Raw genomic sequence first — 7433 nt, 5'->3', positions numbered from 1 at the left:
TGAATGGAAAAAGCCTTATATATAAATCAAAAGATTTTTTACANTATCAAAAGATTCTTTTACATGGGCCAAATGACCTCGATACAAATTTTTACAAAGGCCAAACGGCCTCAACAAAAAAAGGAAGGTAGTACAAAAGGCAGAAAAAAACAAAAACATCTGTGAAGTGCCTAAGTGGCCTAGTCTTCTCGAGGGGCCGCCTCATCACCTGGAACCTTCGGGGTCTCCTCCACCTCGGATCTGCTCAAACCTCAGAGTCTTCATCATCCTCGGGATAAGCCAACTTCTTGGCCTCGGCTTCGATCCCCTTGGCACTCTCAATTTCAGCCGACAAGTCGAAACCCCGAGCAAGAATTTCCTTGAAGGCCTCTCTTTTTGGATTACCGCTTCACGTGCTCGACGGTATCCTTTGCTCGATCCTGGGCCGCCTCGGCATCGTCTTTATTTTGGGCCACCATCTCGTCCGCATCGGATTTAACCACCACGGCCACCGACTTGGCCGTTTCATGCTCCTTGGCCAGAGTTTCTCAATTGAAGACGACCTAACTTAGCTGAGATTGGAGCTCCTCAATATTTTTGGCATGCACCATGGACTTTTCCTTTGCCGCCCGAAGCTGGACCTCGGTCAAAGCCAATTGCGCCCGAGCAGTTTCCTTTTCCGAGGCCAAGCAGTCCATTTTACTTTTCCATTCTTCGGCCTCGGCCTTTACCACGTCCATATCTGCCCGAAAGTTGGTCGATCCGATCAAGATTCTGTTGGACCTGCGGGTTCGGAGCGTTAGTCACCGAGTCTAGTTCGTCTTCACTAACATCAAAGACTTTTACCTTTTCCACCAGGTCGGCGTTCTCCTTCCGAGCCACCTCTAGCTCAGCTCGGAGGCTCTTAACCTCCCCTTCACGTTGCTCATTAAGAATTTTGTAAGCATCTCTCTTCTTAGTGAGCCCTTGAATCTCAGCCTTATACTAGTTTAGCTCTTCTCGATATCGGAGAAAAGTCTTGTGATGAAGCACCGAGTCCTACAAACACAAAGAAAAAAGATATGATCATCTATAAATTAATCTAAGTACAAATTAGAAGTCATCAAGAGGTATGTAAAGTTACCCGATTTAACGCTTGTTGTGCTTCATTGAACAGGCAGAGCGCATCCACCTCGTTCATCTTGGCTTGGTCTTCATCGATCACTAAGAACCTAAGGTAACTGGCCACCCCTAGGGGGGCAGAGAGGACCCGGGCATCCTCCGGAATGGAGATGATGATCGATCGCTTCCGGTCAGGATCCACGCTCGATGCTGGGAACCGGTTGAATAGTTTTGGACTTGAGGAAGGACTAGTTATTCCCGAAGATGGAGTCTTCCTTGGCACCTCCAAGTCACCCAATCCGGTGACGTCCGTGGTGGCAGAATCCATGCCATCAAAAAAGTCGCAGAGGGGGTATTCCGCTCCTTGAGCCCCCTCGTTAGGGAATTCTTTCACCTTATGAGCCTCGTTGAACATAGACTCAGTAAACGAAGGCGACTCGATGATGTCTATTACACCGATTACATCATTTGGGGCATTACCCACATCCTAGGAGGCATCGGCCACAGCCTCCTCGTTGGCCTCGACCACGGCCTCCTCATCAGCCTCCCTGGCTTGAGGCAGATTGGCCTCACCTCTCTATGGTTCGGAGGCCCCTTGTCCCTCGAACTCTGACCGCACGCGGGCCACCAGTTCAGAGGCTTCTTCTTCTTCTTCAGATTCGTCTCTCAGCCGGTAGAGTGAATCCGAGGGTGAGGCTTGAGCGCTGGTATTTTCTTTGGGCTTGTGCACCAACTTTCTTTTTGTTGTCTTCTTCTCTGAGCTCGGAGAACTCGGATCCCTCTTTCTTTTCCTCTCATCACCCTGTCTTGGAGCAGGGGACTCGGTGGGGCAGTCCTCATCACAGGATGGAGGCCTCAGTGTGACGTCCTTGGATAAACCTGCAAAAGGAAACAAAACAAGTAAAAACTTAGCGACACAAAAGAAACCCAAGTATTGCTCACTCGGGAAAGGAATCTCACCGTGAGAATGGGCCTCCTACCGATAAGAAGGAAGGAAAAATAAGAGTAAAATAAAATTTTGAAAACGAAATTTTACTTACGTTTTATATTCCACTTCTCAGGGAATGGCATGCGCTCGGCTAGGATCAAGTCTGAGGTCCTCACTCGGATAAAACGGCCTAGCCAGCCACGATCCCAATCTTTATTGATACTCGAGAATGAGGCTTTACTAGCCCGACACACAAGTTTGATCCCTCCCCCCCTCCCCCCCTCGAAAGAGTTGGGGACTATATAGGCGCATGAGGTGGTCGACGGTGAATGAGCATCCATCGATCTTGCTCACGAAGAACCGAAGAAGGACCACAATCCTCCAGAATGAAGAGTGAATTTGACCGAGGCATACCTCGTATCTTTTGCATAAATCAATGATAACCGGATCCAATAGGCCCAGCGTAAAGGGATAAGTGTAAATACTTAAATATCCCTCGACATGGGTGGTGATATGTTCATCGGGTCCGAGAACCACCACGTGCTTGTCAACCTAATTGCAATCCCTTTTTATCGTGGGGAGTACCTTTTGCACCTGAGGACTGTGCTTCAGACCTTGAGAGAAAAGAAGTTATATGCAAAATTCTCAAACTGTCAGCTCTGTCTAGAAGTGGCATTTTTGGGTCATGTAGTGTCGAGTGAGGGGATCAAGGTGGATCCGAAGAAGGTTGAAGCAGTGCAGAGTTGACTCAAACCGTCCTTAGCTACGGAGATCCATAGTTTTCTTGGTTTGGCAGGGTATTACCGTTGATTTGCAGAGGGTTTCTCATCTATTGCAGCACCTATGACCAGGCTGACCCAAAAGGGTGCTTCAATCAGGTGGACAGAGGAGCGCGAGGAGAGCTTTCAAAAGCTCAAGACAACTTTGACTACGACCCTAGTATTGGTATTGCCTACAAGTTCGGGGTCTTATATTGTATATTGTGATGCATCGCGGATTGGTCTCGGCGTGGTGTTGAGGCAGGACGGTAGGGTGATTGCCTATGCATCTAGACAACTGAAGGTGCATGAGAAGAACTATCAAGTCCATGACCTTGAGCTAGCAGCTATTGTTCATGCCTTAAAGATTTGGCGGCACTATTTGTGCAATGTCCCTAATGAGATCTACACCGATCACCGGAGTCTGCAACATCGGTTCAAACAAAAAGATCTTAACTTGCGTCAGAGGAGGTGGTTAGAGTTGCTTAAGGACGATGATATGACTATTTTACACCATCTAGGGAAGGCCAATGTGATGGCTGATGCCTTGAGTCCTAGGGCGAAGAGTTTGGGGAGCTTAGCATATCTACTAGCAGCAGAGGAGCCATTAGCATTGGATGTTCAGGCCTTGGCCAACCAGTTTGTTAGATTGGATATTTTCGAGCCAAGTCGAGTTTTGGCTTGTGTGGTTTCTCAGTTTTCTCTTTATGATCGTATCGGGGAGCATCAGTATGATGAACCCCATCTGCTTGTCCTTAAGGACACAGTTCAAAACGGTGATGCCAAAGAGGTCACTATTGGAGATGATGGTGCATTGAGGATACAAGGCGGGCTATGTGTGCCCAATGTAGATGGTTTCCGGGAGTTGATTCTCCAGGAGGCTCACAGTTTGTAGTACTCCATTCACCAGGGTGCCACGAAGATGTATCAGGACTTGAGGCAATATTATTGGTGAAGGAGAATAAAGAAGGACATAGCAGAGTATGTAGCTTGCTGCCTGAATTGCTAGCAAGTTAAGTATGAGCATCATCGACCATGTGGATTGCTTTAGAAGCTAGAGATTCCGGAGTGGAAATGGGAGCGGATCACTATGGATTTTTTAGTTGGGCTCCCACAGACTTAGAGGAAGTTTGATGTTATTTGGGCAATTGTGGATAGTTGACGAAGTCAGCCCATTTCATTCCAGTGATGACTACTTATTCATCCAAGCAACTGCTCGAGTTTATATTCGTGAGATTGTCAAGCTTCATGGCGTGCCGGTATCTATCATCTCTGACCGGGGTACGTAGTTTACATCGCGGTTCTAGAGGGCTGTACAGTATGATTTAGGTACTCAAGTTGAGTTGAGCACATCGTTTCACCCTTAGACGGACGGACAACCTGAGTGCACTATTCAGATATTGGAGGATATGCTCCGTGCTTGTGTGATGGAGTTTGGGGGTTCTTGGGATTAGTTCTTGCCACTTACGGAGTTTTCCTACAACAACAGTTATCAGTCAAGCATTCAGATGGCACCGTATGAGGCTTTGTATGGTAGGCGGTGTCGGTCTCCAGTAGGTTGGTTCGAGCCGGACGAGGCTAAGTTATTGGGTACAGACTTGGTTCAGGATGCTTTGGAGAAGGTAAAGGTCATTCCGGATCAACTTCGTACAACCCAGTCCATACAGAAGAGTTATATGGATCGGAAGGTTCGCGATGTTGCATTCATGATTAGGGAGCGGGTCTTGCTCCGTGTTTCGCCCATGAAGGGTGATATGAGGTTCCGGAATAAGGGCAAGCTGAGCCCTAGGTATATCGGGCCTTTTGAGATTCTTGAGAGGGTTGGAGAGGTGGCTTACACACTTGTAGTACCACCTAGCCTAGATCCAGTTCATCCAGTATTCCATGTTTCTATGCTCCGGAAGTACCACGACGATCCGTCTCATGTGTTGGATTTCAGCTCAGTCTAGTTGGACAACGATTCATCTTGTGTTGAAGAGCCGGTGGCTATTTTGGACAGGCAGGTTTGAAAGTTGATGTCAAAGAACATTGCCTTAGTGAAGGTTCAGTGCAAGGGTTAGCCAGTCGAGGAGGCGACTTGGGAGACCGAGCATGATATGCGCAGTCTCTACCCTCATCTTTTCACCACTTCAGGTATGTCTCAATACTCGTCTGAGGATGAACGATTGTTTTAAGAGGGGGAGCTGTAACGACCCGGCCGGTCGTTTTGAGAGTATTAGCCCCGATCCCCTATTTTGCTTCTTCTATTTCATTTTATTCTTATGTGACTTTCCAGGTTAGTCGGTTCGGGTCTGGAGGTATTTCGGAATGACTTAAGACACTAAGTCTCAAGGTTGGAAGCCTAAGTTGAAATGGTTGATCGGATGTTGACTTATGGGTAAACGACTCCGGAATGGAGTTTTGATGGTTTTGTTAGATTCTTATGGTGATTCTAGTCTTAGGAGCGTGTCCGGATGGTGATATGGAGATCCGTAGTTGAATTAGGCTTAAAATGGCAACAGTTGGATTTTTGAGAAGTTCGACCGGGAGTGGACTTCCAGATATCGGGGTCGGATTCCAATTCCGGAAGTTGGAGTAGGTCCCTAATGTAAAATATGACTTGTGTGCATAATTGGAGGTCAATCGAACGTGTTTTGATAGGTTTTAGCGTCAGATGTAGAATTTAGAAGTTTAAAAGTTCATTAAGCTTGAATTGGGGTGCGATTCATAATTTTAGCGTTGTTTGATGCGATTTGAAGGCTCGACTAAGTGTGTATGATGTTATAGGACTTGTTGGTATGTTTGGTTGAGGTACTGGGGGCGTCGGGTGGATTTCGAATGGTTAACGGATTGGAAAGTGGACTTAGAAGGTTGCTGAAGTTTGCTTGTGCACTGATCTGTTTTCTTCAATGCGATCGTGTGGCTTGTTATGCGATCACGCAGGGTTTTTTTGGTGGACTGAGTTTTTACTCAATGCTTTCGCAAAAAAAGGGCACGAACGCGGAAGCTTTGGTTCTCAGCGAGTCGCGAATGCGTGGTGAATGTCACGTTTGCGTAGGGGTTTTTGGGGTAGCAGGCCACGCGCGGTTGTGCTTCGCGGTCGCGTGGCTGAGTTGGCGATCGTGTAGGCCTGGGCTTTTCCTTTTCCACGTTCCCGTGTAGTCAGCCGAGTTCGGATAGGCCTAACTTCTGGGGCAACTGAGTTGTGCTTCGCGATCGTGAGGCTATTTCCGCGATCGCGATTAAGGAATACCTGGGCAGATTTAAACATTTCAAAATCGAGGGTTTGCCATTTTCTTCATATTTTGAGATAGAGATCTCGGATTGAGGTGAGATTTTGAGGGATTTTCAGAGGAAACATTTGGGTAAGGATTCTACACTCATTTTTAATTAATATCCAATAATCCATCGTTAATTTCGTCATCTAATTGAGGTTTTGGGTTGAGAAATTTGGGGGAAAAAGTTGAAAAGTTCTTAGACCGAATTTTGGCGTTTTGATTGAGGTTTTGGTATCGGATTTGAATAATTTTGGTATGGGTGAACTCGTGGTTGAATGAGTGTTCGTATTTTGTGACTTTTACCCAATTTCGAGACATGGGACCAGGTTGACTTTTGGGGCGATTTTCTAATTTCTTGTTAAAGTCTTGATTTCGTTAATTAGATTAGTTTATATAGTTATATTTATAGTATGTAATTACTTTGTCTAGATTTAGTCCATTCGGAGTCGGAAAGTCGAGGAAAAGATATTCTTATTGACTGATTGAGCTTGGTTCGAGGTAAGTGGCTTGCCTAACCTTGTGTGAGGAAAATCCACTTAGGATTTGGTATTGTTGTAATAATCTGTGATATGTGAGTGCTGTGTACGCGAGGTGACGAGTGCGTACATGGGCTAATTATTGAGAATCCGATTTATATTGAATAGTAAGCTGCTATATCTTAACTGAATTATCCCAGCATGTGTAGATATCATGTTTAGCCTAATATCTCATGTCTATGTGTCTTAAATGCTTAATTGAAATCTGTGGAGCATGATCTCATGTCTTCCATGATTTTTGCATTTAGTCTTTAATGGTAGGATTCTTGCTGTGAATTCGTTGTTCCATTGGTGGCAAGTGTGTGTTTACTTTTGGGACTACGAGGCGGTACCTCAGGAGATCCCCTGTTGCATTTTTATTTTTTGGACTACGAGGCGGTACCTCGGTAGATCCCCTGTTGTATATTTACTTTTGGGACTACGGGGCGGTACCTCTGGAACTCCCCTGTTGAGCATTTATTTTTGGGACTACGAGGTACCTTGAGAGCTCCCCTGTTGTTTACCCCTATTTTCTGTGTAGTTTCCTCTTTCTGTATTTCTCGTTGTTAAATTCCCAGTCTTTCATTATATTACTATATCTTCTGCCTTAATTATTATAGTCCCCTGACCTGACCTCGTCACTACCATACCGAGGTTAGGCTTGGCACTTACTGGACACGGTTATGGTGTACTCATGCTACTTTTATGCACATGTTTTGTGTGCAGACCCAGGTACCTCCTACCAGCCCCGCTATTAGTAAAGAGTACGTGTTGCTGCTACGGAGACTTCAAGGTATATATGCCAGCGTCTGTAGACCTCGGAGTCCCCCTATATCCTTTCATGTCGTTCTTCTTTATTTTCCCTAGATGCTGATGTATAGAGACAATTAGAACA

The sequence above is a fragment of the Nicotiana attenuata genome, unplaced genomic scaffold (genome assembly GCF_001879085.1).
Source record: "Nicotiana attenuata strain UT unplaced genomic scaffold, NIATTr2, whole genome shotgun sequence".
NCBI classification, from domain to species: domain Eukaryota; kingdom Viridiplantae; phylum Streptophyta; class Magnoliopsida; order Solanales; family Solanaceae; genus Nicotiana; species Nicotiana attenuata.
This window is presented reverse-complemented; position numbering follows the sequence as displayed.